This window comes from Channa argus, unplaced genomic scaffold (genome assembly GCF_033026475.1).
Source record: "Channa argus isolate prfri unplaced genomic scaffold, Channa argus male v1.0 Contig014, whole genome shotgun sequence".
Taxonomy (NCBI): domain Eukaryota; kingdom Metazoa; phylum Chordata; class Actinopteri; order Anabantiformes; family Channidae; genus Channa; species Channa argus.
This window is the reverse complement of record NW_027125233.1, coordinates 186,688-212,628: the sequence shown is the minus strand read 5'-3', so window position 1 is coordinate 212,628 and position 25,941 is coordinate 186,688. Positions and strand designations below refer to the sequence as shown.

General features: G+C 41.2%; 20 pseudogenes; all 20 read right to left on the bottom strand.

Moving 5' to 3' along the window:
• Window positions 1–1,407: 1,407 nt before the first annotated feature.
• Window positions 1,408–1,526, bottom strand: LOC137112616 (5S ribosomal RNA; annotated as a pseudogene).
• Window positions 1,527–2,393: 867 nt separating this feature from the next.
• On the bottom strand, window positions 2,394–2,502 carry LOC137112695 (5S ribosomal RNA; annotated as a pseudogene).
• Window positions 2,503–3,369: 867 nt separating this feature from the next.
• On the bottom strand, window positions 3,370–3,488 carry LOC137112465 (5S ribosomal RNA; annotated as a pseudogene).
• An 858-nt stretch (window positions 3,489–4,346) lies between these two features.
• LOC137112771 (5S ribosomal RNA) lies at window positions 4,347–4,465 on the bottom strand (annotated as a pseudogene).
• Window positions 4,466–6,033: 1,568 nt separating this feature from the next.
• On the bottom strand, window positions 6,034–6,152 carry LOC137112770 (5S ribosomal RNA; annotated as a pseudogene).
• A 2,291-nt stretch (window positions 6,153–8,443) lies between these two features.
• Window positions 8,444–8,562, bottom strand: LOC137112464 (5S ribosomal RNA; annotated as a pseudogene).
• A 1,559-nt stretch (window positions 8,563–10,121) lies between these two features.
• LOC137112659 (5S ribosomal RNA) lies at window positions 10,122–10,239 on the bottom strand (annotated as a pseudogene).
• An 856-nt stretch (window positions 10,240–11,095) lies between these two features.
• Window positions 11,096–11,214, bottom strand: LOC137112463 (5S ribosomal RNA; annotated as a pseudogene).
• Window positions 11,215–12,070: 856 nt separating this feature from the next.
• Window positions 12,071–12,189, bottom strand: LOC137112769 (5S ribosomal RNA; annotated as a pseudogene).
• A 2,291-nt stretch (window positions 12,190–14,480) lies between these two features.
• Window positions 14,481–14,599, bottom strand: LOC137112615 (5S ribosomal RNA; annotated as a pseudogene).
• An 856-nt stretch (window positions 14,600–15,455) lies between these two features.
• Window positions 15,456–15,574, bottom strand: LOC137112462 (5S ribosomal RNA; annotated as a pseudogene).
• Window positions 15,575–17,133: 1,559 nt separating this feature from the next.
• Window positions 17,134–17,252, bottom strand: LOC137113197 (5S ribosomal RNA; annotated as a pseudogene).
• An 856-nt stretch (window positions 17,253–18,108) lies between these two features.
• LOC137112599 (5S ribosomal RNA) lies at window positions 18,109–18,227 on the bottom strand (annotated as a pseudogene).
• An 867-nt stretch (window positions 18,228–19,094) lies between these two features.
• LOC137112585 (5S ribosomal RNA) lies at window positions 19,095–19,213 on the bottom strand (annotated as a pseudogene).
• Window positions 19,214–20,080: 867 nt separating this feature from the next.
• Window positions 20,081–20,199, bottom strand: LOC137112636 (5S ribosomal RNA; annotated as a pseudogene).
• An 857-nt stretch (window positions 20,200–21,056) lies between these two features.
• On the bottom strand, window positions 21,057–21,175 carry LOC137113050 (5S ribosomal RNA; annotated as a pseudogene).
• An 867-nt stretch (window positions 21,176–22,042) lies between these two features.
• Window positions 22,043–22,161, bottom strand: LOC137113049 (5S ribosomal RNA; annotated as a pseudogene).
• An 867-nt stretch (window positions 22,162–23,028) lies between these two features.
• LOC137113047 (5S ribosomal RNA) lies at window positions 23,029–23,147 on the bottom strand (annotated as a pseudogene).
• Window positions 23,148–24,004: 857 nt separating this feature from the next.
• Window positions 24,005–24,123, bottom strand: LOC137112768 (5S ribosomal RNA; annotated as a pseudogene).
• An 867-nt stretch (window positions 24,124–24,990) lies between these two features.
• LOC137113124 (5S ribosomal RNA) lies at window positions 24,991–25,109 on the bottom strand (annotated as a pseudogene).
• Between the last annotated feature and the right edge of the window lie 832 nt (window positions 25,110–25,941).

Below are 25,941 nucleotides of genomic sequence, written 5' to 3'. Positions count from 1 at the left end.
TCTCCGATCCCCAAACCAAAATCCAGTATCGAGATGTTCCAACAGAATGATATTTATTTTAAACGAAAGAAAGTGTCAAACAAAACATGACACTACAACTCAGGGCGAACCAAGGCCAACATAATAAACAAAATAAGCCATTTCCCACAGAAAGTGCTAGCTAGCCTGATAGAAATAAACAAACCAAAAGACAGTCGCTAACCCTAACTCCCTAATGTGAAAACAAGAGAAAACAATCAAAAGAAAATGGCTGTTCACCCCTACAGATTTAATACGAATTACAAAATATACAATTTATAAACAAAACCACGGCACAAAACCTAACAATTCAAAAATGCTAAATAAGGTTTGGAAACCAAGAACAGCAAACAGGTGCTGCTGCCAGAAAGAGCCTCGCTAGCTGTTGGGAACCGTACTTTTAAAACTCCAGGAAGTGTAGGATGGACCAATCAGCTTCCTGTACTGCCCCTCAATCCTGCCAATCAGGCAGGGCACCTATAAGAACGAGAAAATAAAAACAACACATATGGCCAGGACCGTAACATGGTCTACTAGTAATGAAGCACGATGGTTGAAAAACCAATAACGTAGCAAAACAGCAATGAAAGAACAAAATTTGATGAAATTTGATATTACTATAACTGTACTGGTCTGTTACGCCCCTGTCCAGGGGGTCAGGGTGCAACATACAAAGATAAATTAGCATGTTCCCTCTCCGATCCCCAAACCAAAATCCAGTATCGAGATGTTCCAACAGAATGATATTTATTTTAAACGAAAGAAAGTGTCAAACAAAACATGACACTACAACTCAGGGCGAACCAAGGCCAACATAATAAACAAAATAAGCCATTTCCCACAGAAAGTGCTAGCTAGCCTGATAGAAATAAACAAACCAAAAGACAGTCGCTAACCCTAACTCCCTAATGTGAAAACAAGAGAAAACAATCAAAAGAAAATGGCTGTTCACCCCTACAGATTTAATACGAATTACAAAATATACAATTTATAAACAAAACCACGGCACAAAACCTAACAATTCAAAAATGCTAAATAAGGTTTGGAAACCAAGAACAGCAAACAGGTGCTGGTGCCAGAAAGAGCCTCGCTAGCTGTTGGGAACCGTACTTTTAAAACTCCAGGAAGTGTAGGATGGACCAATCAGCTTCCTGTACTGCCCCTCAATCCGGCCAATCAGGCAGGGCACCTATAAGAACAACAAATCAAAAACAACACATATGGCCAGGACCGTAACATGGTCTACTAGTAATGAAGCACGATGGTTGACAAACCAATAAAGTAGCAAAACAGCAATGAAAGAACAAAATTTGATGAAAATATAGAACAATTTCTATGAATAAATAGGCAGTAACACCAGCTTGTGCTGCCCGTAAACCCAAGAAAAAAAGCTTACAGCACCTGGTATTCCCAGGCAGTCTTCCTACCAAGTACTAACCAGGCCCGGCTCTATTTGGCTGCCGAGATCGGACGAGATCGGGCGCTTAGAGAGCTGTGTGGCCGTAAGCTGCATTTGACATCATCAACAGCTCTTAAAAACACTGGAGAAGCAGAATGCATGACACTTGCTAAGAAGAAGACAAATGTGGCAAAGTACAAAGTACTATAACTGTACTGGTCTGTTACGCCCCTGTCCAGGGGGTCAGGGTGCAACATACAAAGATAAATTAGCATGTTCCCTCTCCGATCCCCAAACCAAAATCCAGGATCGAGATGTTCCAACAGAATGATATTTATTTTAAACGAAAGAAAGTGTCAAACAAAACATGACACTACAACTCAGGGCGAACCAAGGCCAACATAATGAACAAAATAAGCCATTTCCCACAGAAAGTGCTAGCTAGCCTGATAGAAATAAACAAACCAAAAGACAGTCGCTAACCCTAACTCCCTAATGTGAAAAAAAGAGAAAACAATCAAAAGAAAATGGCTGTTCACCCCTACAGATTTAATACTATTTACAAAATATACAATTTATAAACAAAACCACGGCACAAAACCTAACAATTCAAAAATGCTAAATAAGGTTTGGAAACCAAGAACAGCAAACAGGTGCTGATGCCAGAAGGAGCCTCGCTAGCTGTTGGGAACCGTACTTTTAAAACTCCAGGAAGTGTAGGATGGACCAATCAGCTTCCTGTACTGCCCCTCAATCCGGCCAATCAGGCAGGGCACCTATAAGAACGACAAAATAAAAACAACACATATGGCCAGGACCGTAACATGGTCTACTAGTAATGAAGCACGATGGTTGACAAACCAATAAAGTAGCAAAACAGCAATGAAAGAACAAAATTTGATGAAAATATACAACAATTTCTATGAATAAATAGGCAGTAACACCAGTTTGTGCTGCCCGTAAACCCAAGTAAAAAAGCTTACAGCACCTGGTATTCCCAGGCGGTCTTCCTACCAAGTACTAACCAGGCCCGGCTCTATTTGGCTGCCGAGATCGGGCGCTTAGAGAGCGGTGTGGCCGTAAGCTGCATTTGACATCATCAACAGCTCTTAAAAACGCTGGAGAAGCAGAATGCATGACACTTGCTAAGAAGAAGATAAATGTGGCAAAGTACAAAGTACTATATCTGTACTGGTCTGTTACGCCCCTGTCCAGGGAGTCAGGGTGCAACATACAAAGATAAATTAGCATGTTCCCTCTCCGATCCCCAAACCAAAATCCAGTATCGAGATGTTCCAACAGAATGATATTTATTTTAAACGAAAGAAAGTGTCAAACAAAACATGACACTACAACTCAGGGCGAACCAAGGCCAACATAATAAACAAAATAAGCCATTTCCCACAGAAAGTGCTAGCTAGCCTGATAGAAATAAACAATCCAAAAGACAGTCGCTAACCCTAACTCCCTAATGTGAAAACAAGAGAAAACAATCAAAAGAAAATGGCTGTTCACCCCTACAGATTTAATACTATTTACAAAATATACAATTTATAAACAAAACCACGGCATAAAACCTAACAATTCAAAAATGCTAAATAAAGTTTGGAAACCAAGAACAGCAAACAGGTGCTGCTGCCAGAAAGAGCCTCGCTAGCTGTTGGGAACCGTACTTTTAAAACTCCAGGAAGTGTAGGATGGACCAATCAGCTTCCTGTACTGCCCCCCAATCCGGCCAATCAGGCAGGGCACCTATAAGAACAAGAAAATAAAAACAACACATATGGCCAGGACCGTAACATGGTCTACTAGTAATGAAGCACGATGGTTGACAAACCAATAAAGTAGCAAAACAGCAATGAAAGAACAAAATTTGATGAAAATATAGAACAATTTCTATGAATAAATAGGCAGTAACACCAGCTTGTGCTGCCCGTAAACCCAAGCAAAAAAGCTTACAGCACCTGGTATTCCCACGCGGTCTTCCTACCAAGTACTAACCAGGCCCGGCTCTATTTGGCTGCCAAGATCGGACGAGATCGGGCGCTTAGAGAGCGGTGTGGCCGTAAGCTGCATTTGACATCGTCAACAGCTCTTAAAAACGCTGGAGAAGCAGAATGCATGACACTTGCTAAGAAGAAGATAAATGTGGCAAAGTACAAAGTACTATAACTGTACTGGTCTGTTACGCCCCTGTCAAGGGGGTCAGGGTGCAACATACAAAGATAAATTAGCATGTTCCCTCTCCGATCCCCAAACCAAAATCCAGGATCGAGATGTTCCAACAGAATGATATTTATTTTAAACGAAAGAAAGTGTCAAACAAAACATGACACTACAACTCAGGGCGAACCAAGGCCAACATAATAAACAAAATAAGCCATTTCCCACAGAAAGTGCTAGCTAGCCTGATAGAAATAAACAAACCAAAAGACAGTCGCTAACCCTAACTCCCAAATGTGAAAACAATCCAAAGAAAATGGCAGTTCACCCCTACAGATTTAATACTATTTACAAAATATACAATTTATAAACAAAACCACGGCACAAAACCTAACAATTCAAAAATGCTAAATAAGGTTTGGAAACCAAGAACAGCAAACAGGTGCTGCTGCCAGAAAGAGCCTCGCTAGCTGTTGGGAACCGTACTTTTAAAACTCCAGGAAGTGTAGGATGGACCAATCAGCTTCCTGTACTGCCCCTCAATCCGGCCAATCAGGCAGGGCACCTATAAGAACGAGAAAATAAAAAAAAACACATATGGCCAGGACCGTAACATGGTCTACTAGTAATGAAGCACGATGGTTGAAAAACCAATAAAGTAGCAAAACAGCAATGAAAGAACAAAATTTGATGAAAATATAGAACAATTTCTATGAATAAATAGGCAGTAACACCAGCTTGTGCTGCCCGTAAACCCAAGCAAAAAAGCTTACAGCACCTGGTATTCCCAGGCGGTCTTCCTACCAAGTACTAACCAGGCCCGGCTCTATTTGGCTGCCGAGATCGGACGAGATCGGGCGCTTAGAGAGCGGTGTGGCCGTAAGCTGCATTTGACATCGTCAACAGCTCTTAAAAACGCTGGAGAAGCAGAATGCATGACACTTGCTAAGAAGAAGATAAATGTGGCAAAGTACAAAGTACTATAACTGTACTGGTCTGTTACGCCCCTGTCCAGGGGGTCAGGGTGCAACATACAAAGATAAATTAGCATGTTCCCTCTCCGATCCCCAAACCAAAATCCAGTATCGAGATGTTCCAACAGAATGATATTTATTTTAAACGAAAGAAAGTGTCAAACAAAACATGACACTACAACTCAGGGCGAACCAAGGCCAACATAATAAACAAAATAAGCCATTTCCCACAGAAAGTGCTAGCTAGCCTGATAGAAATAAACAAACCAAAAGACAGTCGCTAACCCTAACTCCCAAAGTGAAAACAATCCAAAGAAAATGGCAGTTCACCCCTACAGATTTAATACGAATTACAAAATATACAATTTATAAACAAAACCACGGCACAAAACCTAACAATTCAAAAATGCTAAATAAGGTTTGGAAACCAAGAACAGCAAACAGGTGTTGCTGCCACAAAGAGCCTCGCTAGCTGTTGGGAACCGTACTTTTAAAACTCCAGGAAGTGTAGGATGGACCAATCAGCGTCCTGTACTGCCCCCCAACCCGGCCAATCAGGCAGGGCACCTATAAGAACAACAAAATAAAAACAACACATATGGCCAGGACCGTAACATGGTCTACTAGTAATGAAGCACGATGGTTGAAAAACCAATAAAGTAGCAAAACAGCAATGAAAGAACAAAATTTGATGAAATTTGATATTACTATAACTGTACTGGTCTGTTACGCCCCTGTCCAGGGGGTCAGGGTGCAACATACAAAGATAAATTAGCATGTTCCCTCTCCGATCCCCAAACCAAAATCCAGGATCGAGATGTTCCAACAGAATGATATTTATTTTAAACGAAAGAAAGTGTCAAACAAAACATGACACTACAACTCAGGGCGAACCAAGGCCAACATAATAAACAAAATAAGCCATTTCCCACAGAAAGTGCTAGCTAGCCTGATAGAAATAAACAAACCAAAAGACAGTCGCTAACCCTAACTCCCTAATGTGAAAACAAGAGAAAACAATCAAAAGAAAATGGCTGTTCACCCCTACAGATTTAATACGAATTACAAAATATACAATTTATAAACAAAACCACGGCACAAAACCTAAGAATTCAAAAATGCTAAATAAGGTTTGGAAACCAAGAACAGCAAACAGGTGCTGCTGCCAGAAAGAGCCTCGCTAGCTGTTGGGAACCGTACTTTTAAAACTCCAGGAAGTGTAGGATGGACCAATCAGCTTCCTGTACTGCCCCTCAATCCGGCCAATCAGGCAGGGCACCTATAAGAACAACAAATCAAAAACAACACATATGGCCAGGACCGTAACATGGTCTACTAGTAATGAAGCACGATGGTTGAAAAACCAATAAAGTAGCAAAACAGCAATGAAAGAACAAAATTTGATGAAAATATAGCACAATTTCTATGAATAAATAGGCAGTAACACCAGCTTGTGCTGCCCGTAAACCCAAGCAAAAAAGCTTACAGCACCTGGTATTCCCAGGCGGTCTTCCTACCAAGTACTAACCAGGCCCGGCTCTATTTGGCTGCCGAGATCGGACGAGATCGGGCGCTTAGAGAGCGGTGTGGCCGTAAGCTGCATTTGACATCATCAACAGCTCTTAAAAACGCTGGAGAAGCAGAATGCATGACACTTGCTAAGAAGAAAATAAATGTGGCAAAGTACAAAGTACTATAACTGTACTGGTCTGTTACGCCCCTGTCCAGGGGGTCAGGGTGCAACATACAAAGATAAATTAGCATGTTCCCTCTCCGATCCCCAAACCAAAATCCAGGATCGAGATGTTCCAACAGAATGATATTTATTTTAAACGAAAGAAAGTGTCAAACAAAACATGACACTACAACTCAGGGCGAACCAAGGCCAACATAATAAACAAAATAAGCCATTTCCCACAGAAAGTGCTAGCTAGCCTGATAGAAATAAACAAACCAAAAGACAGTCGCTAACCCTAACTCCCTAATGTGAAAACAAGAGAAAACAATCAAAAGAAAATGGCTGTTCACCCCTACAGATTTAATACGAATTACAAAATATACAATTTATAAACAAAACCACGGCACAAAACCTAACAATTCAAAAATGCTAAATAAGGTTTGGAAACCAAGAACAGCAAACAGGTGTTGCTGCCAGAAAGAGCCTCGCTAAATGTTGGGAACCGTACTTTTAAAACTCCAGGAAGTGTAGGATGGACCAATCAGCTTCCTGTACTGCCCCCCAACCCGGCCAATCAGGCAGGGCACCTATAAGAACAACAAAATAAAAACAACACATATGGCCAGGACCGTAACATGGTCTACTAGTAATGAAGCACGATGGTTGACAAACCAATAAAGTAGCAAAACAGCAATGAAAGAACAAAATTTGATGAAATTTGATATTACTATAACTGTACTGGTCTGTTACGCCCCTGTCCAGGGGGTCAGGGTGCAACATACAAAGATAAATTAGCATGTTCCCTCTCCGATCCCCAAACCAAAATCCAGTATCGAGATGTTCCAACAGAATGATATTTATTTTAAACGAAAGAAAGTGTCAAACAAAACATGACACTACAACTCAGGGCGAACCAAGGCCAACATAATAAACAAAATAAGCCATTTCCCACAGAAAGTGCTAGCTAGCCTGATAGAAATAAACAAACCAAAAGACAGTCGCTAACCCTAACTCCCTAATGTGAAAACAAGAGAAAACAATCAAAAGAAAATGGCTGTTCACCCCTACAGATTTAATACGAATTACAAAATATACAATTTATAAACAAAACCACGGCACAAAACCTAACAATTCAAAGATGCTAAATAAGGTTTGGAAACCAAGAACAGCAAACAGGTGCTGCTGCCAGAAAGAGCCTCGCTAGCTGTTGGGAACCGTACTTTTAAAACTCCAGGAAGTGTAGGATGGACCAATCAGCTTCCTGTACTGCCCCTCAATCCGGCCAATCAGGCAGGGCACCTATAAGAACGAGAAAATAAAAACAACACATATGGCCAGGACCGTAACATGGTCTACTAGTAATGAAGCACGATGGTTGAAAAACCAATAAAGTAGCAAAACAGCAATGAAAGAACAAAATTTGATGAAATTTGATATTACTATAACTGTACTGGTCTGTTACGCCCCTGTCCAGGGGGTCAGGGTGCAACATACAAAGATAAATTAGCATGTTCCCTCTCCGATCCCCAAACCAAAATCCAGTATCGAGATGTTCCAACAGAATGATATTTATTTTAAACGAAAGAAAGTGTCAAACAAAACATGACACTACAACTCAGGGCGAACCAAGGCCAACATAATAAACAAAATAAGCCATTTCCCACAGAAAGTGCTAGCTAGCCTGATAGAAATAAACAAACCAAAAGACAGTCGCTAACCCTAACTCCCTAATGTGAAAACAAGAGAAAACAATCAAAAGAAAATGGCTGTTCACTCCTACAGATTTAATACGAATTACAAAATATACAATTTATAAACAAAACCACGGCACAAAACCTAACAATTCAAAAATGCTAAATAAGGTTTGGAAACCAAGAACAGCAAACAGGTGCTGCTGCCAGAAAGAGCCTCGCTAGCTGTTGGGAACCGTACTTTTAAAACTCCAGGAAGTGTAGGATGGACCAATCAGCTTCCTGTACTGCCGCCCAATCCGGCCAATCAGGCAGGGCACCTATAAGAACAAGAAAATAAAAACAACACATATGGCCAGGACCGTAACATGGTCTACTAGTAATGAAGCACGATGGTTGACAAACCAATAAAGTAGCAAAACAGAAATGAAAGAACAAAATTTGATGAAAATATAGAACAATTTCTATGAATAAATAGGCAGTAACACCAGCTTGTGCTGCCCGTAAACCCAAGCAAAAAAGCTTACAGCACCTGGTATTCCCACGCGGTCTTCCTACCAAGTACTAACCAGGCCCGGCTCTATTTGGCTGCCAAGATCGGACGAGATCGGGCGCTTAGAGAGCGGTGTGGCCGTAAGCTGCATTTGACATCGTCAACAGCTCTTAAAAACGCTGGAGAAGCAGAATGCATGACACTTGCTAAGAAGAAGATAAATGTGGCAAAGTACAAAGTACTATAACTGTACTGGTCTGTTACGCCCCTGTCAAGGGGGTCAGGGTGCAACATACAAAGATAAATTAGCATGTTCCCTCTCCGATCCCCAAACCAAAATCCAGGATCGAGATGTTCCAACAGAATGATATTTATTTTAAACGAAAGAAAGTGTCAAACAAAACATGACACTACAACTCAGAGCGAACCAAGGCCAACATAATAAACAAAATAAGCCATTTCCCACAGAAAGTGCTAGCTAGCCTGATAGAAATAAACAAACCAAAAGACAGTCGCTAACCCTAACTCCCAAATGTGAAAACAATCCAAAGAAAATGGCAGTTCACCCCTACAGATTTAATACGAATTACAAAATATACAATTTATAAACAAAACCACGGCACAAAACCTAACAATTCAAAAATGCTAAATAAGGTTTGGAAACCAAGAACAGCAAACAGGTGTTGCTGCCAGAAAGAGCCTCGCTAGCTGTTGGGAACCGTACTTTTAAAACTCCAGGAAGTGTAGGATGGACCAATCAGCTTCCTGTACTGCCCCCCAACCCGGCCAATCAGGCAGGGCACCTATAAGAACAACAAAATAAAAACAACACATATGGCCAGGACCGTAACATGGTCTACTAGTAATGAAGCACGATGGTTGACAAACCAATAAAGTAGCAAAACAGCAATGAAAGAACAAAATTTGATGAAATTTGATATTACTATAACTGTACTGGTCTGTTACGCCCCTGTCCAGGGGGTCAGGGTGCAACATACAAAGATAAATTAGCATGTTCCCTCTCCGATCCCCAAACCAAAATCCAGTATCGAGATGTTCCAACAGAATGATATTTATTTTAAACGAAAGAAAGTGTCAAACAAAACATGACACTACAACTCAGGGCGAACCAAGGCCAACATAATAAACAAAATAAGCCATTTCCCACAGAAAGTGCTAGCTAGCCTGATAGAAATAAACAAACCAAAAGACAGTCGCTAACCCTAACTCCCTAATGTGAAAACTGTCCAAAGAAAATGGCAGTTCACCTCTACAGATTTAATACTATTTACAAAATATACAATTTATAGACAAAACCACGGCACAAAACCTAACAATTCAAAAATGCTAAATAAGGTTTGGAAACCAAGAACAGCAAACAGGTGCTGCTGCCAGAAAGAGCCTCGCTAGCTGTTGGGAACCGTACTTTTAAAACTCCAGGAAGTGTAGGATGGACCAATCAGCTTCCTGTACTGCCCCCCAATCCGGCCAATCAGGCAGGGCACCTATAAGAACAACAAAATAAAAACAACACATATGGCCAGGACCGTAACATGGTCTACTAGTAATGAAGCACGATGGTTGACAAACCAATAAAGTAGCAAAATAGCAATGAAAGAACAAAATTTGATGAAAATATGGAACAATTTCTATGAATAAATAGGCAGTAACACCAGCTTGTGCTGCCCGTAAACCCAAGCAAAAAAGCTTACAGCACCTGGTATTCCAGGCGGTCTTCCTACCAAGTACTAACCAGGCCCGGCTCTATTTGGCTGCCGAGATCGGACGAGATCGGGCGCTTAGAGAGCGGTGCGGCCGTAAGCTGCATTTGACATCATCAACAGCTCTTAAAAACGCTGGAGAAGCAGAATGCATGACATTCGCTAAGAAGAAGATAAATGTGGCAAAGTACAAAGTACTATAACTGTACTGGTCTGTTACGCCCCTGTCTAGGGGGTCAGGGTGCAACATACAAAGATAAATTAGCATGTTCCCTCTCCGATCCCCAAACCAAAATCCAGGATCGAGATGTTCCAACAGAATGATATTTATTTTAAACGAAAGAAAGTGTCAAACAAAACATGACACTACAACTCAGGGCGAACCAAGGCCAACATAATAAACAAAATAAGCTATTTCCCACAGAAAGTGCTAGCTAGCCTGATAGAAATAAACAAACCAAAAGACAGTCGCTAACCCTTACTCCCTAATGGGAAAACAGTCCAAGAAAATGGCAGTTCACCCCTACAGATTTAATACTATTTACAAAATATACAATTTATAAACAAAACCACGGCATAAAACCTAACAATTCAAAAATGCTAAATAAAGTTTGGAAACCAAGAACAGCAAACAGGTGCTGCTGCCAGAAAGAGCCTCGCTAGCTGTTGGGAACCGTACTTTTAAAACTCCAGGAAGTGTAGGATGGACCAATCAGCTTCCTGTACTGCCCCCCAATCCGGCCAATCAGGCAGGGCACCTATAAGAACAAGAAAATAAAAACAACACATATGGCCAGGACCGTAACATGGTCTACTAGTAATGAAGCACGATGGTTGACAAACCAATAAAGTAGCAAAACAGAAATGAAAGAACAAAATTTGATGAAAATATAGAACAATTTCTATGAATAAATAGGCAGTAACACCAGCTTGTGCTGCCCGTAAACCCAAGCAAAAAAGCTTACAGCACCTGGTATTCCCACGCGGTCTTCCTACCAAGTACTAACCAGGCCCGGCTCTATTTGGCTGCCAAGATCGGACGAGATCGGGCGCTTAGAGAGCGGTGTGGCCGTAAGCTGCATTTGACATCGTCAACAGCTCTTAAAAACGCTGGAGAAGCAGAATGCATGACACTTGCTAAGAAGAAGATAAATGTGGCAAAGTACAAACTACTATAACTGTACTGGTCTGTTACGCCCCTGTCAAGGGGGTCAGGGTGCAACATACAAAGATAAATTAGCATGTTCCCTCTCTGATCCCCAAACCAAAATCCAGGATCGAGATGTTCCAACAGAATGATATTTATTTTAAACGAAAGAAAGTGTCAAACAAAACATGACACTACAATTCAGAGCGAACCAAGGCCAACATAATAAACAAAATAAGCCATTTCCCACAGAAAGTGCTAGCTAGCCTGATAGAAATAAACAAACCAAAAGACAGTCGCTAACCCTAACTCCCAAAGTGAAAACAATCCAAAGAAAATGGCAGTTCACCCCAACAGATTTAATACTATTTACAAAATATACAATTTATAAACAAAACCACGGCATAAAACCTAATAATTCAAAAATGCTAAATAAGGTTTGTAAACCAAGAACAGCAAACAGGTGTTACTGCCAGAAAGAGCCTCGCTAGCTGTTGGGAACCGTACTTTTAAAACTCCAGGAAGTGTAGGATGGACCAATCAGCTTCCTGTACTGCCCCCCAATCCGGCCAATCAGGCAGGGCACCTATAAGAACAACAAAATAAAAACAACACATATGGCCAGGACCATAACATGGTCTACTAGTAATGAAGCACGATGGTTGAAAAACCAATAAAGTAGCAAAACAGCAATGAAAGAACAAAATTTGATGAAAATATAGCACAATTTCTATGAATAAATAGGCAGTAACACCAGCTTGTGCTGCCCGTAAACCCAAGCAAAAAAGCTTACAGCACCTGGTATTCCCAGGCGGTCTTCCTACCAAGTACTAACCAGGCCCGGCTCTATTTGGCTGCCGAGATCGGACGAGATCGGGCGCTTAGAGAGCGGTGTGGCCGTAAGCTGCATTTGACATCATCAACAGCTCTTAAAAACGCTGGAGAAGCAGAATGCATGACACTTGCTAAGAAGAAAATAAATGTGGCAAAGTACAAAGTACTATAACTGTACTGGTCTGTTACGCCCCTGTCCAGGGGGTCAGGGTGCAACATACAAAGATAAATTAGCATGTTCCCTCTCCGATCCCCAAACCAAAATCCAGGATCGAGATGTTCCAACAGAATGATATTTATTTTAAACGAAAGAAAGTGTCAAACAAAACATGACACTACAACTCAGGGCGAACCAAGGCCAACATAATAAACAAAATAAGCCATTTCCCACAGAAAGTGCTAGCTAGCCTGATAGAAATAAACAAACCAAAAGACAGTCGCTAACCCTAACTCCCTAATGTGAAAACAAGAGAAAACAATCAAAAGAAAATGGCTGTTCACCCCTACAGATTTAATACGAATTACAAAATATACAATTTATAAACAAAACCACGGCACAAAACCTAACAATTCAAAAATGCTAAATAAGGTTTGGAAACCAAGAACAGCAAACAGGTGTTGCTGCCAGAAAGAGCCTCGCTAGCTGTTGGGAACCGTACTTTTAAAACTCCTGGAAGTGTAGGATGGACCAATCAGCTTCCTGTACTGCCCCCCAACCCGGCCAATCAGGCAGGGCACCTATAAGAACAACAAAATAAAAACAACACATATGGCCAGGACCGTAACATGGTCTACTAGTAATGAAGCACGATGGTTGACAAACCAATAAAGTAGCAAAACAGCAATGAAAGAACAAAATTTGATGAAATTTGATATTACTATAACTGTACTGGTCTGTTACGCCCCTGTCCAGGGGGTCAGGGTGCAACATACAAAGATAAATTAGCATGTTCCCTCTCCGATCCCCAAACCAAAATCCAGTATCGAGATGTTCCAACAGAATGATATTTATTTTAAACGAAAGAAAGTGTCAAACAAAACATGACACTACAACTCAGGGCGAACCAAGGCCAACATAATAAACAAAATAAGCCATTTCCCACAGAAAGTGCTAGCTAGCCTGATAGAAATAAACAAACCAAAAGACAGTCGCTAACCCTAACTCCCTAATGTGAAAACAAGAGAAAACAATCAAAAGAAAATGGCTGTTCACCCCTACAGATTTAATACGAATTACAAAATATACAATTTATAAACAAAACCACGGCACAAAACCTAACAATTCAAAAATGCTAAATAAGGTTTGGAAACCAAGAACAGCAAACAGGTGCTGCTGCCAAAAAGAGCCTCGCTAGCTGTTGGGAACCGTACTTTTAAAACTCCAGGAAGTGTAGGATGGACCAATCAGCTTCCTGTACTGCCCCTCAATCCGGCCAATCAGGCAGGGCACCTATAAGAACGAGAAAATAAAAACAACACATATGGCCAGGACCGTAACATGGTCTACTAGTAATGAAGCACGATGGTTGAAAAACCAATAAAGTAGCAAAACAGCAATGAAAGAACAAAATTTGATGAAATTTGATATTACTATAACTGTACTGGTCTGTTACGCCCCTGTCCAGGGGGTCAGGGTGCAACATACAAAGATAAATTAGCATGTTCCCTCTCCGATCCCCAAACCAAAATCCAGTATCGAGATGTTCCAACAGAATGATATTTATTTTAAACGAAAGAAAGTGTCAAACAAAACATGACACTACAACTCAGGGCGAACCAAGGCCAACATAATAAACAAAATAAGCCATTTCCCACAGAAAGTGCTAGCTAGCCTGATAGAAATAAACAAACCAAAAGACAGTCGCTAACCCTAACTCCCTAATGTGAAAACAAGAGAAAACAATCAAAAGAAAATGGCTGTTCACTCCTACAGATTTAATACGAATTACAAAATATACAATTTATAAACAAAACCACGGCACAAAACCTAACAATTCAAAAATGCTAAATAAGGTTTGGAAACCAAGAACAGCAAACAGGTGCTGCTGCCAGAAAGAGCCTCGCTAGCTGTTGGGAACCGTACTTTTAAAACTCCAGGAAGTGTAGGATGGACCAATCAGCTTCCTGTACTGCCGCCCAATCCGGCCAATCAGGCAGGGCACCTATAAGAACAAGAAAATAAAAACAACACATATGGCCAGGACCGTAACATGGTCTACTAGTAATGAAGCACGATGGTTGACAAACCAATAAAGTAGCAAAACAGAAATGAAAGAACAAAATTTGATGAAAATATAGAACAATTTCTATGAATAAATAGGCAGTAACACCAGCTTGTGCTGCCCGTAAACCCAAGCAAAAAAGCTTACAGCACCTGGTATTCCCAGGCAGTCTTCCTACCAAGTACTAACCAGGCCCGGCTCTATTTGGCTGCCGAGATCGGACGAGATCGGGCGCTTAGAGAGCTGTGTGGCCGTAAGCTGCATTTGACATCATCAACAGCTCTTAAAAACGCTGGAGAAGCAGAATGCATGACATTCGCTAAGAAGAAGATAAATGTGGCAAAGTACAAAGTACTATAACTGTACTGGTCTGTTACGCCCCTGTCTAGGGGGTCAGGGTGCAACATACAAAGATAAATTAGCATGTTCCCTCTCCGATCCCCAAACCAAAATCCAGGATCGAGATGTTCCAACAGAATGATATTTATTTTAAACGAAAGAAAGTGTCAAACAAAACATGACACTACAACTCAGGGCGAACCAAGGCCAACATAATAAACAAAATAAGCTATTTCCCACAGAAAGTGCTAGCTAGCCTGATAGAAATAAACAAACCAAAAGACAGTCGCTAACCCTTACTCCCTAATGGGAAAACAGTCCAAGAAAATGGCAGTTCACCCCTACAGATTTAATACTATTTACAAAATATACAATTTATAAACAAAACCACGGCATAAAACCTAACAATTCAAAAATGCTAAATAAAGTTTGGAAAGCAAGAACAGCAAACAGGTGCTGCTGCCAGAAAGAGCCTCGCTAGCTGTTGGGAACCGTACTTTTAAAACTCCAGGAAGTGTAGGATGGACCAATCAGCTTCCTGTACTGCCCCCCAATCCGGCCAATCAGGCAGGGCACCTATAAGAACAAGAAAATAAAAACAACACATATGGCCAGGACCGTAACATGGTCTACTAGTAATGAAGCACGATGGTTGACAAACCAATAAAGTAGCAAAACAGAAATGAAAGAACAAAATTTGATGAAAATATAGAACAATTTCTATGAATAAATAGGCAGTAACACCAGCTTGTGCTGCCCGTAAACCCAAGCAAAAAAGCTTACAGCACCTGGTATTCCCACGCGGTCTTCCTACCAAGTACTAACCAGGCCCGGCTCTATTTGGCTGCCAAGATCGGACGAGATCGGGCGCTTAGAGAGCGGTGTGGCCGTAAGCTGCATTTGACATCGTCAACAGCTCTTAAAAACGCTGGAGAAGCAGAATGCATGACACTTGCTAAGAAGAAGATAAATGTGGCAAAGTACAAAGTACTATAACTGTACTGGTCTGTTACGCCCCTGTCAAGGGGGTCAGGGTGCAACATACAAAGATAAATTAGCATGTTCCCTCTCCGATCCCCAAACCAAAATCCAGGATCGAGATGTTCCAACAGAATGATATTTATTTTAAACGAAAGAAAGTGTCAAACAAAACATGACACTACAACTCAGAGCGAACCAAGGCCAACATAATAAACAAAATAAGCCATTTCCCACAGAAAGTGCTAGCTAGCCTGATAGAAATAAACAAACCAAAAGACAGTCGCTAACCCTAACTCCCAAATGTGAAAACAATCCAAAGAAAATGGCAGTTCACCCCTACAGATTTAATACGAATTACAAAATATACAATTTATAAACAAAACCACGGCACAAAACCTAACAATTCAAAAATGCTAAATAAGGTTTGGAAACCAAGAACAGCAAACAGGTGTTGCTGCCAGAAAGAGCCTCGCTAGCTGTTGGGAACCGTACTTTTAAAACTCCAGGAAGTGTAGGATGGACCAATCAGCTTCCTGTACTGCCCCCCAACCCGGCCAATCAGGCAGGGCACCTATAAGAACAACAAAATAAAAACAACACATATGGCCAGGACCGTAACATGGTCTACTAGTAATGAAGCACGATGGTTGACAAACCAATAAAGTAGCAAAACAGCAATGAAAGAACAAAATTTGATGAAATTTGATATTACTATAACTGTACTGGTCTGTTACGCCCCTGTCCAGGGGGTCAGGGTGCAACATACAAAGATAAATTAGCATGTTCCCTCTCCGATCCCCAAACCAAAATCCAGTATCGAGATGTTCCAACAGAATGATATTTATTTTAAACGAAAGAAAGTGTCAAACAAAACATGACACTACAACTCAGGGCGAACCAAGGCCAACATAATAAACAAAATAAGCCATTTCCCACAGAAAGTGCTAGCTAGCCTGATAGAAATAAACAAACCAAAAGACAGTCGCTAACCCTAACTCCCTAATGTGAAAACTGTCCAAAGAAAATGGCAGTTCACCTCTACAGATTTAATACTATTTACAAAATATACAATTTATAGACAAAACCACGGCACAAAACCTAACAATTCAAAAATGCTAAATAAGGTTTGGAAACCAAGAACAGCAAACAGGTGCTGCTGCCAGAAAGAGCCTCGCTAGCTGTTGGGAACCGTACTTTTAAAACTCCAGGAAGTGTAGGATGGACCAATCAGCTTCCTGTACTGCCCCCCAATCCGGCCAATCAGGCAGGGCACCTATAAGAACAACAAAATAAAAACAACACATATGGCCAGGACCGTAACATGGTCTACTAGTAATGAAGCACGATGGTTGACAAACCAATAAAGTAGCAAAATAGCAATGAAAGAACAAAATTTGATGAAAATATGGAACAATTTCTATGAATAAATAGGCAGTAACACCAGCTTGTGCTGCCCGTAAACCCAAGCAAAAAAGCTTACAGCACCTGGTATTCCCAGGCGGTCTTCCTACCAAGTACTAACCAGGCCCGGCTCTATTTGGCTGCCGAGATCGGACGAGATCGGGCGCTTAGAGAGCGGTGCGGCCGTAAGCTGCATTTGACATCATCAACAGCTCTTAAAAACGCTGGAGAAGCAGAATGCATGACACTCGCTAAGAAGAAGATAAATGTGGCAAAGTACAAAGTACTATAACTGTACTGGTCTGTTACGCCCCTGTCTAGGGGGTCAGGGTGCAACATACAAAGATAAATTAGCATGTTCCCTCTCCGATCCCCAAACCAAAATCCAGGATCGAGATGTTCCAACAGAATGATATTTATTTTAAACGAAAGAAAGTGTCAAACAAAACATGACACTACAACTCAGGGCGAACCAAGGCCAACATAATAAACAAAATAAGCTATTTCCCACAGAAAGTGCTAGCTAGCCTGATAGAAATAAACAAACCAAAAGACAGTCGCTAACCCTTACTCCCTAATGGGAAAACAGTCCAAGAAAATGGCAGTTCACCCCTACAGATTTAATACTATTTACAAAATATACAATTTATAAACAAAACCACGGCATAAAACCTAACAATTCAAAAATGCTAAATAAAGTTTGGAAACCAAGAACAGCAAACAGGTGCTGCTGCCAGAAAGAGCCTCGCTAGCTGTTGGGAACCGTACTTTTAAAACTCCAGGAAGTGTAGGATGGACCAATCAGCTTCCTGTACTGCCCCCCAATCCGGCCAATCAGGCAGGGCACCTATAAGAACAAGAAAATAAAAACAACACATATGGCCAGGACCGTAACATGGTCTACTAGTAATGAAGCACGATGGTTGACAAACCAATAAAGTAGCAAAACAGTAATGAAAGAACAAAATTTGATGAAAATATAGAACAATTTCTATGAATAAATAGGCAGTAACACCAGCTTGTGCTGCCCGTAAACCCAAGCAAAAAAGCTTACAGCACCTGGTATTCCCACGCGGTCTTCCTACCAAGTACTAACCAGGCCCGGCTCTATTTGGCTGCCGAGATCGGACGACATCGGGCGCTTAGAGAGCGGTGTGGCCGTAAGCTGCATTTGACATCATCAACAGCTCTTAAAAACGTTGGAGAAGCAGAATGCATGAAACTTGCTAAGAAGAAGATAAATGTGGCAAAGTACAAAGTACTATAACTGTACTGGTCTGTTACGCCCCTGTCCAGGGGGTCAGGGTGCAACATACAAAGATAAATTAGCATGTTCCCTCTCCGATCCCCAAACCAAAATCCAGGATCGAGATGTTCCAACAGAATGATATTTATTTTAAACGAAAGAAAGTGTCAAACAAAACATGACACTACAACTCAGGGCGAACCAAGGCCAACATAATAAACAAAATAAGCCATTTCCCACAGAAAGTGCTAGCTAGCCTGATAGAAATAAACAAACCAAAAGACAGTCGCTAACCCTAACTCCCTAATGTGAAAACAAGAGAAAACAATCAAAAGAAAATGGCTGTTCACCCCTACAGATTTAATACTATTTACAAAATATACAATTTATAAACAAAACCACGGCACAAAACCTAACAATTCAAAAATGCTAAATAAGGTTTGGAAACCAAGAACAGCAAACAGGTGCTGCTGCCAGAAAGAGCCTCGCTAGCTGTTGGGAACCGTACTTTTAAAACTCCAGGAAGTGTAGGATGGACCAATCAGCTTCCTGTACTGCCCCTCAATCCGGCCAATCAGGCAGGGCACCTATAAGAACGAGAAAATAAAAACAACACATATGGCCAGGACCGTAACATGGTCTACTAGTAATGAAGCACGATGGTTGAAAAACCAATAAAGTAGCAAAACAGCAATGAAAGAACAAAATTTGATGAAAATATAGAACAATTTCTATGAATAAATAGGCAGTAACACCAGCTTGTGCTGCCCGTAAACCCAAGCAAAAAAGCTTACAACACCTGGTATTCCCAGGCGGTCTTCCTACCAAGTACTAACCAGGCCCGGCTCTATTTGGCTGCCGAGATCGGACGAGATTGGGCGCTTAGAGAGCGGTGTGGCCGTAAGCTGCATTTGACATCATCAACAGCTCTTAAAAACACTGGAGAAGCAGAATGCATGACACTTGCTAAGAAGAAGACAAATGTGGCAAAGTACAAAGTACTATAACTGTACTGGTCTGTTACGCCCCTGTCCAGGGGGTCAGGGTGCAACATACAAAGATAAATTAGCATGTTCCCTCTCCGATCCCCAAACCAAAATCCAGGATCGAGATGTTCCAACAGAATGATATTTATTTTAAACGAAAGAAAGTGTCAAACAAAACATGACACTACAACTCAGGGCGAACCAAGGCCAACATAATAAACAAAATAAGCCATTTCCCACAGAAAGTGCTAGCTAGCCTGATAGAAATAAACAAACCAAAAGACAGTCGCTAACCCTAACTCCCTAATGTGAAAACAAGAGAAAACAATCAAAAGAAAATGGCTGTTCACCCCTACAGATTTAATACTATTTACAAAATATACAATTTATAAACAAAACCACGGCACAAAACCTAACAATTCAAAAATGCTAAATAAGGTTTGGAAACCAAGAACAGCAAACAGGTGCTGCTGCCAGAAAGAGCCTCGCTAGCTGTTGGGAACCGTACTTTTAAAACTCCAGGAAGTGTAGGATGGACCAATCAGCTTCCTGTACTGCCCCTCAATCCGGCCAATCAGGCAGGGCACCTATAAGAACGAGAAAATAAAAACAACACATATGGCCAGGACCGTAACATGGTCTACTAGTAATGAAGCACGATGGTTGAAAAACCAATAAAGTAGCAAAACAGCAATGAAAGAACAAAATTTGATGAAAATATAGAACAATTTCTATGAATAAATAGGCAGTAACACCAGCTTGTGCTGCCCGTAAACCCAAGCAAAAAAGCTTACAACACCTGGTATTCCCAGGCGGTCTTCCTACCAAGTACTAACCAGGCCCGGCTCTATTTGGCTGCCGAGATCGGACGAGATTGGGCGCTTAGAGAGCGATGTGGCCGTAAGCTGCATTTGACATCATCAACAGCTCTTAAAAACACTGGAGAAGCAGAATGCATGACACTTGCTAAGAAGAAGACAAATGTGGCAAAGTACAAAGTACTATAACTGTACTGGTCTGTTACGCCCCTGTCCAGGGGGTCAGGGTGCAACATACAAAGATAAATTAGCATGTTCCCTCTCCGATCCCCAAACCAAAATCCAGGATCGAGATGTTCCAACAGAATGATATTTATTTTAAACGAAAGAAAGTGTCAAACAAAACATGACACTACAACTCAGGGCGAACCAAGGCCAACATAATAAACAAAATAAGCCATTTCCCACAGAAAGTGCTAGCTAGCCTGATAGAAATAAACAAACCAAAAGACAGTCGCTAACCCTAACTCCCTAATGTGAAAACAGTCCAAAGAAAATGGCTGTTCACCCCTACAGATTTAATACTATTTACAAAATATACAATTTATAAACAAAACCACGGCACAAAACCTAACAATTCAAAAATGCTAAATAAGGTTTGGAAACCAAGAACAGCAAACAGGTGCTGCTGCCAGAAAGAGCCTCGCTAGCTGTTGGGAACCGTACTTTTAAAACTCCAGGAAGTGTAGGATGGACCAATCAGCTTCCTGTACTGCCCCTCAATCCGGCCAATCAGGCAGGGCACCTATAAGAACAACATATCAAAAACAACACATATGGCCAGGACCGTAACATGGTCTACTAGTAATGAAGCACGATGGTTGACAAACCAATAAAGTAGCAAAACAGTAATGAAAGAACAAAATTTGATGAAAATATAGAACAATTTCTATGAATAAATAGGCAGTAACACCAGCTTGTGCTGCCCGTAAACCCAAGCAAAAAAGCTTACAGCACCTGGTATTCCCACGCGGTCTTCCTACCAAGTACTAACCAGGCCCGGCTCTATTTGGCTGCCGAGATCGGACGAGATCGGGCGCTTAGAGAGCGGTGTGGCCGTAAGCTGCATTTGACATCATCAACAGCTCTTAAAAACGCTGAAGAAGCAGAATGCATGACACTTGCTAAGAAGAAGATAAATGTGGCAAAGTACAAAGTACTATAACTGTACTGGTCTGTTACGCCCCTGTCCAGGGGGTCAGGGTGCAACATACAAAGATAAATTAGCATGTTCCCTCTCCGATCCCCAAACCAAAATCCAGGATCGAGATGTTCCAACAGAATGATATTTATTTTAAACGAAAGAAAGTGTCAAACAAAACATGACACTACAACTCAGGGCGAACCAAGGCCAACATAATAAACAAAATAAGCCATTTCCCACAGAAAGTGCTAGCTAGCCTGATAGAAATAAACAAACCAAAACACAGTCGCTAACCCCAACTCCCTAATGTGAAAACAAGAGAAAACAATCAAAAGAAAATGGCTGTTCACCCCTACAGATTTAATACTATTTACAAAATATACAATTTATAAACAAAACCACGGCATAAAACCTAACAATTCAAAAATGCTAAATAAAGTTTGGAAACCAAGAACAGCAAACAGGTGCTGCTGCCAGAAAGAGCCTCGCTAGCTGTTGGGAACCGTACTTTTAAAACTCCAGGAAGTGTAGGATGGACCAATCAGCTTCCTGTACTGCCCCCCAATCCGGCCAATCAGGCAGGGCACCTATAAGAACAAGAAAATAAAAACAACACATATGGCCAGGACCGTAACATGGTCTACTAGTAATGAAGCACGATGGTTGACAAACCAATAAAGTAGCAAAACAGTAATGAAAGAACAAAATTTGATGAAAATATAGAACAATTTCTATGAATAAATAGGCAGTAACACCAGCTTGTGCTGCCCGTAAACCCAAGCAAAAAAGCTTACAGCACCTGGTATTCCCACGCGGTCTTCCTACCAAGTACTAACCAGGCCCGGCTCTATTTGGCTGCCGAGATCGGACGAGATCGGGCGCTTAGAGAGCGGTGTGGCCGTAAGCTGCATTTGACATCATCAACAGCTCTTAAAAACGTTGGAGAAGCAGAATGCATGAAACTTGCTAAGAAGAAGATAAATGTGGCAAAGTACAAAGTACTATAACTGTACTGGTCTGTTACGCCCCTGTCCAGGGGGTCAGGGTGCAACATACAAAGATAAATTAGCATGTTCCCTCTCCGATCCCCAAACCAAAATCCAGGATCGAGATGTTCCAACAGAATGATATTTATTTTAAACGAAAGAAAGTGTCAAACAAAACATGACACTACAACTCAGGGCGAACCAAGGCCAACATAATAAACAAAATAAGCCATTTCCCACAGAAAGTGCTAGCTAGCCTGATAGAAATAAACAAACCAAAAGACAGTCGCTAACCCTAACTCCCTAATGTGAAAACAAGAGAAAACAATCAAAAGAAAATGGCTGTTCACCCCTACAGATTTAATACTATTTACAAAATATACAATTTATAAACAAAACCACGGCACAAAACCTAACAATTCAAAAATGCTAAATAAGGTTTGGAAACCAAGAACAGCAAACAGGTGCTGCTGCCAGAAAGAGCCTCGCTAGCTGTTGGGAACCGTACTTTTAAAACTCCAGGAAGTGTAGGATGGACCAATCAGCTTCCTGTACTGCCCCTCAATCCGGCCAATCAGGCAGGGCACCTATAAGAACGAGAAAATAAAAACAACACATATGGCCAGGACCGTAACATGGTCTACTAGTAATGAAGCACGATGGTTGACAAACCAATAAAGTAGCAAAACAGTAATGAAAGAACAAAATTTGATGAAAATATAGAACAATTTCTATGAATAAATAGGCAGTAACACCAGCTTGTGCTGCCCGTAAACCCAAGCAAAAAAGCTTACAGCACCTGGTATTCCCACGCGGTCTTCCTACCAAGTACTAACCAGGCCCGGCTCTATTTGGCTGCCGAGATCGGACGAGATCGGGCGCTTAGAGAGCGGTGTGGCCGTAAGCTGCATTTCACATCATCAACAGCTCTTAAAAACGTTGGAGAAGCAGAATGCATGAAACTTGCTAAGACGAAGATAAATGTGGCAAAGTACAAAGTACTATAACTGTACTGGTCTGTTACGCCCCTGTCCAGGGGGTCAGGGTGCAACATACAAAGATAAATTAGCATGTTCCCTCTCCAATCCCCAAACCAAAATCCAGGATCGAGATGTTCCAACAGAATGATATTTATTTTAAACGAAAGAAAGTGTCAAACAAAACATGACACTACAACTCAGGGCGAACCAAGGCCAACATAATAGACAAAATAAGCCATTTCCCACAGAAAGTGCTAGCTAGCCTGATAGAAATAAACAAACCAAAAGACAGTCGCTAACCCTAACTCCCTAATGTGAAAACAGTCCAAAGAAAATGTCTGTTCACCCCTACAGATTTAATACTATTTACAAAATATACAATTTATAAACAAAACCACGGCATAAAACCTAACAATTCAAAAATGCTAAATAAAGTTTGGAAACCAAGAACAGCAAACAGGTGCTGCTGCCAGAAAGAGCCTCGCTAGCTGTTGGGAACCGTACTTTTAAAACTCCAGGAAGTGTAGGATGGACCAATCAGCTTCCTGTACTGCCCCCCAATCCGGCCAATCAGGCAGGGCACCTATAAGAACAACAAAATAAAAACAACACATATGGCCAGGACCGTAACATGGTCTACTAGTAATGAAGCACGATGGTTGAAAAACCAATAAAGTAGCAAAACAGCAATGAAAGAACAAAATTTGATGAAAATATAGAACAATTTCTATGAATAAATAGGCAGTAACACCAGCTTGTGCTGCCCGTAAACCCAAGCAAAAAAGCTTACAGCACCTGGTATTCCCAGGCGGTCTTCCTACCAAGTACTAACCAGGCCCGGCTCTATTTGGCTGCCGAGATCGGACGAGATCGGGCGCTTAGAGAGCGGTGTGGCCGTAAGCTGCATTTGACATCATCAACAGCTCTTAAAAACGCTGGAGAAGCAGATTGCATGACACTTGCTAAGAAGAAGATAAATGTGGCAAAGTACAAAGTACTATAACTGTACTGGTCTGTTACGCCCCTGTCCAGGGGGTCAGGGTGCAACATACAAAGATAAATTAGCATGTTCCCTCTCCGATCCCCAAACCAAAATCCAGGATCGAGATGTTCCAACAGAATGATATTTATTTTAAACGAAAGAAAGTGTCAAACAAAACATGACACTACAACTCAGGGCGAACCAAGGCCAACATAATAAACAAAATAAGCCATTTCCCACAGAAAGTGCTAGCTAGCCTGATAGAAATAAACAAACCAAAAGACAGTCGCTAACCCTAACTCCCTAATGTGAAAACAAGAGAAAACAATCAAAAGAAAATGGCTGTTCACCCCTACAGATTTAATACGAATTACAAAATATACAATTTATAAACAAAACCACGGCACAAAACCTAAGAATTCAAAAATGCTAAATAAGGTTTGGAAACCAAGAACAGCAAACAGGTGCTGCTGCCAGAAAGAGCCTCGCTAGCTGTTGGGAACCGTACTTTTAAAACTCCAGGAAGTGTAGGATGGACCAATCAGCTTCCTGTACTGCCCCTCAATCCGGCCAATCAGGCAGGGCACCTATAAGAACGAGAAAATAAAAACAACACATATGGCCAGGACCGTAACATGGTCTACTAGTAATGAAGCACGATGGTTGAAAAACCAATAAAGTAGCAAAACAGCAATGAAAGAACAAAATTTGATGAAAATATAGAACAATTTCTATGAATAAATAGGCAGTAACACCAGCTTGTGCTGCCCGTAAACCCAAGCAAAAAAGCTTACAGCACCTGGTATTCCCGGGCGGTCTTCCTACCAAGTACTAACCAGGCCCGGCTCTATTTGGCTGCCGAGATCGGACGAGATCGGGCGCTTAGAGAGCGGTGTGGCCGTAAGCTGCATTTGACATCATCAACAGCTCTTAAAAACGCTGGAGAAGCAGAATGCATGACACTTGCTAAGAAGAAGATAAATGTGGCAAAGTACAAAGTACTATAACTGTACTGGTCTATTATGCCCCTGTCCAGGGGGTCAGGGTGCAACATACAAAGATAAATTAGCATGTTCCATCTCCGATCCCCAAACCAAAATCCAGGATCGAGATGTTCCAACAGAATGATATTTATTTTAAACGAAAGAAAGTGTCAAACAAAACATGACACTACAACTCAGGGCGAACCAAGGCCAACATAATAAACAAAATAAGCCATTTCCCACAGAAAGTGCTAGCTAGCCTGATAGAAATAAACAAACCAAAAGACAGTCGCTAACCCTAACTCCCAAATGTGAAAACAATCCAAAGAAAATGGCTGTTCACCCCTACAGATTTAATACTATTTACAAAATATACAATTTATAAACAAAACCACGGCATAAAACCTAACAATTCAAAAATGCTAAATAAAGTTTGGAAACCAAGAACAGCAAACAGGTGCTGCTGCCAGAAAGAGCCTCGCTAGCTGTTGGGAACCGTACTTTTAAAACTCCAGGAAGTGTAGGATGGACCAATCAGCTTCCTGTACTGCCCCCCAATCCGGCCAATCAGGCAGGGCACCTATAAGAACAACAAAATAAAAACAACACATATGGCCAGGACCGTAACATGGTCTACTAGTAATGAAGCACGATGGTTGACAAACCAATAAAGTAGCAAAACAGCAATGAAAGAACAAAATTTGATGAAAATATAGAACAATTTCTATGAATAAATAGGCAGTAACACCAGCTTG